A 10,375-nucleotide genomic window follows, 5' to 3' on the forward strand; every position below is an offset into this window, starting at 1 on the left:
CTAGTTCATTCAAGTTAAGGAAGAAGGTTCAGGCCTAACTCCTCTACACCATAATTTATAGGGAGTTTATGTGGTGGACTCTGTACATCAGACTTTCCAGTCCACAGCTTGGAATAAAAGATGTGATTAAGATGGAATGGTTTCTTAATACTTACAAGACTGTAATTATTATCTCTTTTTAGAGCTTTTGGAAAGCATTGACATAGCGTATGAAACGCAACACACTTTTAAACAGATAAATTATGAAATCAGACTCTCTATGCTCCTTTCTCCGATTGTCTTCTTTGATCTTGGTGCAGTAGTGCACAATGAGTGGCAGAGCATGTGTTCAGGCCAGCCTATGCCATACGGTGAGACTGCTTTTTAAAAAAAACAGAAAAAACTGGAAACCAGGAACTCATGCCTCACACCTATAATCCTAGCTATTCAGGAGGCTGAGATCTGAGGATCACTATTTGAAGCCAGCCTAGGCAGTTCAGTCAGTGAGGATCTTATCTCCAGTTAACCTGCAAAAAGGCTAAAAGCAGAGCAGTGGATCAAATGGCAGAACACCAGCCTTGAACACAAAAGTGCAGGAACAGTACCCAGGTCCTGAGTTCAAGCCCCAAGACCTGCATAAAAACATAAACAAAAACCTGGAAACAAAAATAGTCTGACTTAAGAGACTCCAAATAATCAGCAGATAAACTTTCAGTGGTTGACCTAAGATTATTCTTCCTTAGTAAATGAATACATTAAACCTAAAATGACCCACTCTAACAAAGGAGGTTGAGTACTACAGATTCAAAGATAAATCTTCAAATTTAAACTAGACAAAAAATTCATATTCACTATCCATTGCTCTACAGCCTTAAGGCCAATGTAATCTCAATTTTCAAATATTAGTCATCTAAAAGAATTAGCAACAATTTCACAACAAATTCACAATTTTTAAGGAGAACCAATCACCTTCGAACTTGTTTCTTAAGAGTACAAACATAAAGACTATCTAGATTACCAAATACCTACCTAACAATGCAACCAAGCAAAATCCACTGAGCTACAGAACCACGCATACTCTAGGTCCTAGATTGAAGGACATGGGCAAGTAGGTGAGTGATGGAATTTGCCTAATATTTTTAGCTTTCTGGCCAAACTAGAAGCAGCCTACACCTACGATGGCAAAGTTATATTCTCTACACATCAAAACTGCTGAAATTAAGACCAGAGCTATCTTAGAGATAGAGATATAGATTCAGTACTGAAATATGTCCTAACTGAACACATCACAATTACATCATTCTGGAGAAATACTCAAAACTGATCAGTGATAAGCTCTAAGTCCTTGGACATTGTTTAAATTAAAAAGACCAAGCCACTTCTGTACTACTGCTAACAATAAAATCCTTTTTTTAATAGCCAAGGCTTCTTATTACAAGATCAACAACAGTTATTTTATGGATTTAGATAGTGCTTCACAGCTGAAATGAGGGAATCGTGCGTGTGTGTATGTGTGTGTGTGTGTGTGTGTAAAGAATATCAGGCAGACCTCACACTTAACATGCAAGAAACCTTACCACAGAAGCTGGCCAACTGTGCAAACCTACTCCATCTGAAAAATTTTAGAATAACTATGTGTCAAAGCCTGAGTGAAGTTTTCTGTGACACTCCAGTAGACTGGGGGGCGGGGGACAGGGGGAGTACGGCACAGCGTGGTATGGCTCTAAAGTAACCTTTCTTTTTTTTTTTTTGGCCAGTCCTGGGCCTTGGACTCAGGGCCTGAGCACTGACTCTGGCTTCCTTTTGCTCAAGGCTAGCACCCTGCCACTTGAGCCACAGCGCCACTTCTGGCCGTTTTCTGTATATGTGGTGCTGGGGAATCGAACCCAGGGCCTCATGTATACGAGGCAAGCTCTCTTGCCACTAGGCCATATCCCCAGCCCTAAAGTAACCTTTCTTTACAGCCTGAAATCAGGAGGTCTCTGAGAGGAAAAAAAAAAAAAGCATGAAGTATATTATATTGGTTATAGTAGCTATAGCACAATGTTCTACCCCTTTAAGAACATTTGCTAATCACCCTGAATAACTATCTAAAATATATTATGTAGATTACTGCACTCTTGGTTTTCCCAAACATGATTTAAGCTAATTGATGAACATTCATTACTAGGCTTTCAGGTCTGGTCCTGCACAGAATGGCCCCAGACATGCTACTCCAGAGCTTTGCATATTTGTTTTGGTGTCTTGTATATTATCTCTATTATCCTTGCCAGACTGTTATCTATTTTTTTCTTAGAGTAGACAGTAGGCTAACAGTTCCCCATCCTCCAAACTAGTCCTCACCACATCCCTGTAAACCTCCCACACTACTCAATCTACAGGCTTCTTATCTACTGTGGGTTTAGAAGCTATATAACTTAGCTGGTTAAAAACATTTTGAGCAATGCCAACAGGTTCTAAGAATCTCATAGGATCTCTTATGCTTTAAGAGATAGGCTGGAACAACTTGGCTTCCCTAGATCTTTGTTATTTAAGTGCCTTTTTCTCAAGGTTTTTCTCAGATTGGAGATTTACTCATATGCTTGAGGCAAGTATCATTTTTAGAAGGTGGAGAAGAGCATAACTTTTTCTTTTGTTAAGGTCAAAAATAACAATGTTGGCAAATCATTTAGATTAGGAAAAGCCCAAATAACCAAAATCTACAACTACAAGACAAGAAAAAAAAAGATCATTTGGGAAAATCCTTCAGTGCCTCAGTGAGGTTGTAGGTATTTTAACCAATATCACTCAATCCTTACAAGATTGTAGGTATTTTAACCAAGATTGTAGGTATTTTAACCAATATCACTCAATCCTTACAAGAACTTCTAAAGTTAAGTAATTTACCCGAAATTGTAACTGAGAAGTCAAATATTAGCATAGGACTCTCTGATTCCAAAATCCAAAGCTTTTCTATTTTCTACTACATGGAATTGCTATCCAATACATATGTCTTGGTTTAACATTTTTACATTATCATTCTGATCCTTTCACTGAAACCGAATTCAAGTTTGCTTTCTTCCTCTTACCACTTTTTGCAACTAAAGGGCAACGGTTAATAAAATTGAGGCAAAAAAAAAAAAAAGCTTAACTCTTCAAGTGTACTTCTGTTCAATAACATATTTCTGGAACACTGGCCCTTATTTTCAGATTGTATCGACTACAAAAACTGGTGACCAATCCCTAACCCAAAAAGCACTGATTGTTCCCAACGACTCTACCATACTTTCTTTAGTGTTGCCTATATACACTGACAGAAAGTAATACAGGTATACAACAGGAACTGACTCAGTCATGAATTTATTACATGTTTATGCTCCCTCATTTCTCCACCACCATAACTAATTTTCTTATTCTAAGTACTAGGGACATACAGGAGTTGCCACATGCCGAATTCCATAAAGAAACAGGGCTGTACTTGCTCACTATTATCTTTATTACCTACTCCTAGGGCTGATACATAGTAAAGGCTGTTTGTTGAATAAGTAAATCAACTGTCCAATAAATGAAAGTTATGTGCTGAATAAGTTCATAACTTCTCCTGAACTACTTTTGAGTTCTTTACATTTCACATTTCTGACATAACTCTGCAGTACTTACTGGAAAACATCTTCCCCCTTACAGAAAGTAAGGGCCTAAAATGACTCTTGTACTCCTATCAAAAGACAAAGAATCTAGCTAGGTGCCAGTGGCTAATGCCATCATTCCAACTTAGGAGGATGCTAACAGGAAGACTGAGGGATGGGGCCAGAAAGAGAAGTTCAAGGAACAATCCCTGTCCCCTCCCGCGCGCGCGCGCGCACACACACACACACACACACACACACAGTTAGGTGCCGGGGCACATACCTGTCCTCCTAGCTACGTAGGAGGCTGGGACTACAGTTCCAGACCAGCCAGGCTGGCTCATGCCTGTAATTCTAGCTACTTGGGAGGCTGGTACCAGGAAAGTTGAGAACTGAAAGCCAACCTGGCAGAAAAAATTCAAGAGACTGACTCTCAACCAACAGCTAGGTGCAGTGGTACATGCCTGTCATCCTAGCTATGTAAAAGGCTGAGATTGGGTCCAGTTACAGGCCAGTCATTCAGAAAAGTCTAAGATGCAAGCTCAACATAAGAAGCAGGATGGAAGAAGTTGAACATGGTAGTGCAAGCTTGTCATTCTAACTACAGTGAGAAGTGGAAAAAAAATAGAAGAATCATGGTCTAGGCACACACCAAGGAAGAAAAGATTCGATCAAAAACAACAAGTATAAAAAAAGGAATGGAGGTGTAGCTCAGTGGCAGAAGCACATGGCTCTTAAGTTCAAACCCCAATACTAAATAATAAATCTAAAAAGTTATGCTCTTCTCCACCTTCTAAAAATGATACTTGCCTCAAGCATATGAGTAAATCTCCACTCTGACAGTTTACTATATACAGCTTTCACATGCTTTAGAAAAGTACCTATACAAAAAATCTGTTCCAAACAAGCATTAAACCAACAGAATCAAACCAAAATAAAAAAAATTTTTAGACCTAAAAGTAAAAATTGACAATACTGACAAAATGCAAAGCCCAAAAACGTACTTGGCAAGCAATTTGGCAGCTATTTTTTTCTTTACACTCACATATTTTGCCCCCAAAGGTGTAGTGCGATTATGGCAACATTTTCTTAATATTTATAATATGATAATGAAAAGTGGACTTTCTAGTCTCATGAAGTAGAAACAATCTTTGACATTATAAAAGAAAAATACCCAAAACCATCCCCAATATTCCTACAAAGAGTTAAATCACATACAAGCCTAATAGGCACAAGGCAACAGGAAATTGCCATGCATAGTTTCTTACAAAACTTTATTTCAGGAACCTTGCAGATTGTGTAGAGATTTAGCTACAGGTAGATTACAACCTTTGAAACCAAACTTTGTTGAACACCTTCAAAGTGAAATAACTTATGGTGTAGCAACAAAACATAAAGAACAAACTCTAAAGAACTTTTTTACAAAAGAACAGAAGTGTTTCCAATGACATCACAGTAATTAAAACTAGCCAATGAGCTGCCTTAAACTTACCTCCACTAGATTTTAACATTAAACACTTAACTTGGGCATTCACTTTAGAAATGCACAAAGACTCTACTATAATTACTACTTAAGACAGCTAACACTAAAACAAGTTATTTTTTAAAGTATTGTCATTTTGAATTCAACATTTGCTAAAAGACCTTCTTGCAGCGGAATAAGTTAAATAAGAAAGTTTTCCTAAGAATAAAAATCCTCAAATTATGAAATTTTATTAAATCCATCTACAATTCTCCAACTGTGTTATATTTGCTCTACTAACTCATGCATTAAAACTTCAACCGTAATGTAACTTTGAATTATCATTTTTTTCTGTAAGAGGGAAACTTTTCAGGGATCAAAAGCAAAATAACAGCAAATGTATTTTTACCATAACAGTAAATGTAAATGGATTCTCAGATAAGACTCAAGGAAAGCAAACTTAAGTGATTAAATGATGGCGGTTCCATTCACATAAAGTCAGAGAAATGAAAAGGAACTTTGGAAATCCATTCACATTTCAGGGGACCATTACGCTATGTGCGCCTGCAATTAGTTGTTTTATACAATGACTTTTTAAAAGTTTAAAATAATCCCCAGTTAGTATATTCCAAAATATAACAAGACCTGACTTCAATGGAAAACGCTGTGTCCCAATTCGTTGTGCCTGTAGATTTTTGTTATTGTTGTTGTTTTTTAATGTAAGTCTGACAAAAAAACAGGTAGCATTTACCTTCCAGGGCAAACTGAAGAAAAAACAATAGAGTCAATATAACCAATCTACTGTTTTCTTTTGTTGAGAACCAGAAAGAAGCCATAGTCAAGTCAAAGACAAAAAGTACCTGACCCAAAGAGGGGTTAGGTCCCCGAGAGAACGAATCAATCTAAGGAACAACTGTGAAAACCAAGTTTGGGATTCGTGAAATCAATTAGAGTTAGCATGCTCCCTAAAGGGGTATGACAAAAGCTAAGGGGTTGCACCCACAGCAGAACTTTCCCAAGTGTGTGGAGGACGATCCGAGCAGAGCATCAGTCGTGAGCGTGCTCCACAGAAGACGCCCAGACAATCCAGATCCAGCGACTATTGCAGTTAACAAAGGTTACAGGACCAGAAACAAAACAACAACAAAACAAACAAAAAAGCAAAAAGTGGAAGCAAAGTATCACACGCTCCGAACACGGCTGCCCAACAACTCGAACAAGAGAACCTGTCCCCTCGCCTTCGCAAATCAGTTCTCCCAACTACTGAGGGTGCTTGCTAGCAAGCGGCCGGGGAAGGGACGCAGGGCCAGGCTGGGCTGGGGACCCGGCGATCGCAGCCCCGTTCTCGGACGCCCACCCCGGCCCGCGCGCCCACGGCCCCGCCACACCCCAGCCCCCACCCGCCGTGGCCATGTGACACGCCGGCCCGGCCGCACAAACACACCCCTGCCCGAGGCCCGCGGACGCCGAGGCTTTACCTGCACCGAGGCGCCAGGTCCGGCCCCGAAAGATCCGGGGGACCCGGGACCTTTTGTTCCTTCCCCTGCCAAATGGATGGAGGGGGCTGGGAGGAGAGGAGGGGAATGGGCGATCCGAGGCGGAACTGAAAACACTCCGGGCCGCCAAGCCCCCGCCCCGCCCCGCCCCCAGCCCCGTGCCTGGTAGCCACCCCGCGGCTGCGAGCGGGGAGCCCCGCGGAGCGCAGGGAGAAGGGGAGGGGGCCCGGCCGCCGCCCGCCGAGGAGGGGGTGGGGACGACGCCGCCCCTCCTCCCCTCAGGCGCGCGCCCGCCGCCCTCTCGGCCCGCGCGCCGCGCCCTCACCGCCGGCCCACCTCCACTTCCGCCCTCCGCCCCGGCCGCGGGGCCGCAGCGAACCCACCTCCGGGCGGCTCGCTCGGCGCTCGCGAGCTGCAGGCTGGCGAGCTGCTTCTCCGCCGCCGCGGCCGCGCGGTAGACCCGCCTCCCACCCCGGGCCGCGAGCCCCGCCGATTCGCCGGCGCAGCCCCGGGGCTGGCACCCTGCCGCACGCTGATTGGCGCCCCCAGCCGCCCGTTAGGGCGCGAGGCACGCCGGCCGAGCGCCGCGCGGGGTGCGCACGGAAGACGGAGCGAGTGGAGGAGGGAAGGGAGGAGGCTGAGGACCGCGGGAAGGGACAGCCGCGGAGCGGAGCGCGGGGAGGCGCGGGCTACTGCCTCCCCACCTCCCAGTGCCTTCGGCCCGCCCCGCCTCCGGCCGGACCGGCAGCACACGCAGCCAATCAGCGCGCGGGGAACTCGGGGTGTGAGCCGCGCGTCGGGGGCCGGGAATCGGAAGGGAGACGTCGCTTGCTGATTGGTCCCGCCTCCCCCGTCCAGCGTGAGGCGAGGCGCGGCCGGGCGGGGTAGGATGCTGGGGGTTTCGCTTGAGTTTGTCTTCGGCATGTTCCCACGGGGCTCGCGGAGAGGCGAGAAAGGCCTGCGGCCTGCCGCGCTAAACAGACCACGCCCCATCCACAGACACCCCCCCAACTATCCCCCTCCTGCCAGCACCTCGCGAGGGAGAACTGCCGCCTGGTCCGCCTTTGGTCGGGAGGAAGAGAAGGGACACGTGCTTCGTCCCCTGGGAGGCTTCGGGGCGGCCCCGAGGACCGGACACGACTTGGGCAGCAAGGGCTTGGGCGAAGCTCCAGTGGTGGGCCGAAGATGGGCGCGCCCTTATGCAAATGAGTGGGCGGGTCTTCGTGCTGGAGGGCCGAGGGGGGCGGGGCCGGGTGGTTAAAAAAAACAGACGGTATCCTTTGTAAGCAAGTAGGGTTAGGGAGTTGTCATGTGTTGCCCTTCATTACTGAATCTCGGTTCATTCTAAAGTTAAAAAAAAGAAAAAAGCATCCTGCTCTTGCTTGTCGTGCTTTGTAAAAGGTGAGCGCCTTAACTGCTGGTTCTGTCTTGCCTAACGCCTTTTTTTTTTTTCCCTCCCCTGTTCGGGCAGTTTGTTTGATGATCCTAACTTGGCAAGTGGACTCTACTAGAAGCAGAGAAGCTTTCCAAGGGTGTGTAACTACGGCGTTCCGTGGTAACCTTGTTTTTGTTTTTTCACTTGACACGGATGAAATAATGACCTCAAATAATCACATCCAGTACTAACCACCACTGTGTTACGCAGGGAGAACCGTAAAAATACAGTTGAAAAGAGACAGGTCCCACAGAGGTTGGTGGTGGCAGAGGCAAGTCTAGAACAGGGTTTCCCAACACCCGTGCTTGTGTAATTCTCACAGATTTACATGGAGATTCAGGGAAATCATCACTAGCAAAACACTTGGTAGTGATTATTTCCAGCAATGAGAGTTTTTGAAATAAGTATATTCTTGAGAGTGTGGCCATCCCAGGGGAGGGTCTTTATATAGCCCATAAAAGATATTTGGCCATTCCCTAAGTGTTACAGATTTTCTAGATGTACTTTAAAAAAAACCTTCATTGCCACTACCTCTCCTCAAATGTAGCAATACTGTTCTCCTGGGAAAGTTGTGATGCTGAGTGTGAACCTTGAACATAGGCCAACTGTAGTTTTGAGAACAGCTTTGTTCCAAATCTATGACCTCTGGCAAAGTTGAGCTTACTTGCACTAATACTTACTGAAGTGTAGTTTGTGATGAAGAAGTAAAATAATAAATGTCAGTAAATGGCACAGGGCTTAGGAATTAAGGGAAGTTAAATGGCCATTAACTTTCTGTTAGGTTTTTAAAGTAGGTAGCTGGTAAAGGAGAATGCCGCGCGGTATTCAGGCAGGAGAGAAAGTTTATTACCAAACTGCTGGCCTGTGGCCAAGATGATCCATGCCGGAGAGAAGGGAGAGAGAGAGAGACCCCCACCCAGCCCTGCCTTATATCTAGGGCCTCGGAAGGGGTGTGGCCAGGTGGATTAGGAGGTGACCTCAGGGAAAGGGGAGGTAACTGCCTCCAGGTCTGCAGGTTACCCAGGTAACTGGGTGGAGACTTAATGAGGTGGGGGCATCTACGTGGAGCCCTCAGGGAGAGGACCTAACATTCCAGCCTTTTAATAGTTATGAAAAAGGACAAAGACTCTCTCTGGCTGCTTCCTGCTGGCAAGGGGCGTTGGCATTAGGGGTAAAAGGCAGAAATGTGGCCCCTCCTGGAGAAGGTGAGCAGCAGGGTCCCTTGGTGGTAGATGCCAGTCCTTGAATGAAGCCTGGAAGAAGTCTCATGAGGCAGGGGCTGGACAAAAAAATATTAAGGCAAAAGGAAGGGCTTAGGGCACAAAATTAAAAATTGCGTGACTTGGCTAGTTCTTATACTCAGGTATGGACATTAGATGGACAAGCTACTATCTCTTGATCCCCCAGCTCTGATTAATTTTGAAAGGGTGAGACAAAGTGACTCCATTTTGGATGTGATCATTTTCCTCTTACTCCACTCCATGATACTTGTTCCCAGAACTGGCTGAGTCCCAGTGGTCTAGGTGCTTGTTGCTGGGATGGCTTGCCCTCGTTGGCATTCACAGGATTTGAACTCAGGGCCTGGGCACTGTCCCTGAACACTTCTGCTCAAGGCTAGTACTCTACCACTCGAGCTCCACTTCCAGCATTTGTCTGGTAAGAGATAAGTCTCTTCAGCCATGCTTCCAGCCTGGCTCTTCGCTGGTTAGTTGGGAGATGGAGTGTGAGAGAGATTTTCAGCCCGGGTTGGCTTCGAACTGCAATCCAAGGAGTCTTTGCCACAAAAGCCCTTTTTTATTTCCAATTAAAACAACAAGGAGACCAAGGGGACTAGAGCTTACCTGTACCTTGTCAAGAATTGACCAAATACTTGCCAGAATTCTGCAATGACAAAACTCAGTAGATGTGATGAGTTTTAGCACAGATAAATAGCTAGATGGACATACTAACAAATGACGTTTGCACATACACACACACGGAACACACATACACACTGTGCACATAGGTTTTACAGCATGCAAAAATGAATTTCAGCGGTAGACTCTTACGGAATTCCAATAGTAAATGACACTTTTTGCCCAATATTTTAGAACCATGTGGTTGGTTAGAAAAACAATTTTGCTAGCAAACAAAAATTTTCAGAATATAAAATGGAGAAACCATATTTTGATAAACTCCAGTGGGATGCCATGTTGAGGGGGTGGCAGGAGGACACAAACACACTAACAGAGAACAGGTAGCAAGGCATAATGGCGCCTGAGCTGGTGCCTGTTAAACCCAATATCCACCACGTGGTCAATGCTAGAGAAAAGAACTTTTAGATATCTTTGCTGACAAAGCACATTGGTGGTCAAGCCTCAGTATCAGAGGTCTGTGAAAAGAGGCAGCTTTGTGAGCA

At 44.9% G+C, this 10,375-nt stretch overlaps 1 protein-coding gene across 2 annotated transcripts in view; it reads right to left on the bottom strand.

Moving 5' to 3' along the window:
• Positions 1-7,034, bottom strand: part of Smad2 (SMAD family member 2) — a 66,285-nt gene extending 59,251 nt beyond the window's left edge. Inside the window, exon 1 of one of the 2 annotated variants that reach the window (XM_048363714.1) lies at positions 6,926-7,034. The gene's annotated coding sequence lies outside the window, so the exon portion shown is untranslated. Of the gene's footprint in view, positions 1-6,524; positions 6,669-6,925 lie in introns of those variants that run through there. The other variant, XM_048363715.1, reaches the window with a different exon arrangement.
• Positions 7,035-10,375: the final 3,341 nt, after the last annotated feature.

This window comes from Perognathus longimembris, chromosome 15 (genome assembly GCF_023159225.1).
Source record: "Perognathus longimembris pacificus isolate PPM17 chromosome 15, ASM2315922v1, whole genome shotgun sequence".
Taxonomy (NCBI): domain Eukaryota; kingdom Metazoa; phylum Chordata; class Mammalia; order Rodentia; family Heteromyidae; genus Perognathus; species Perognathus longimembris.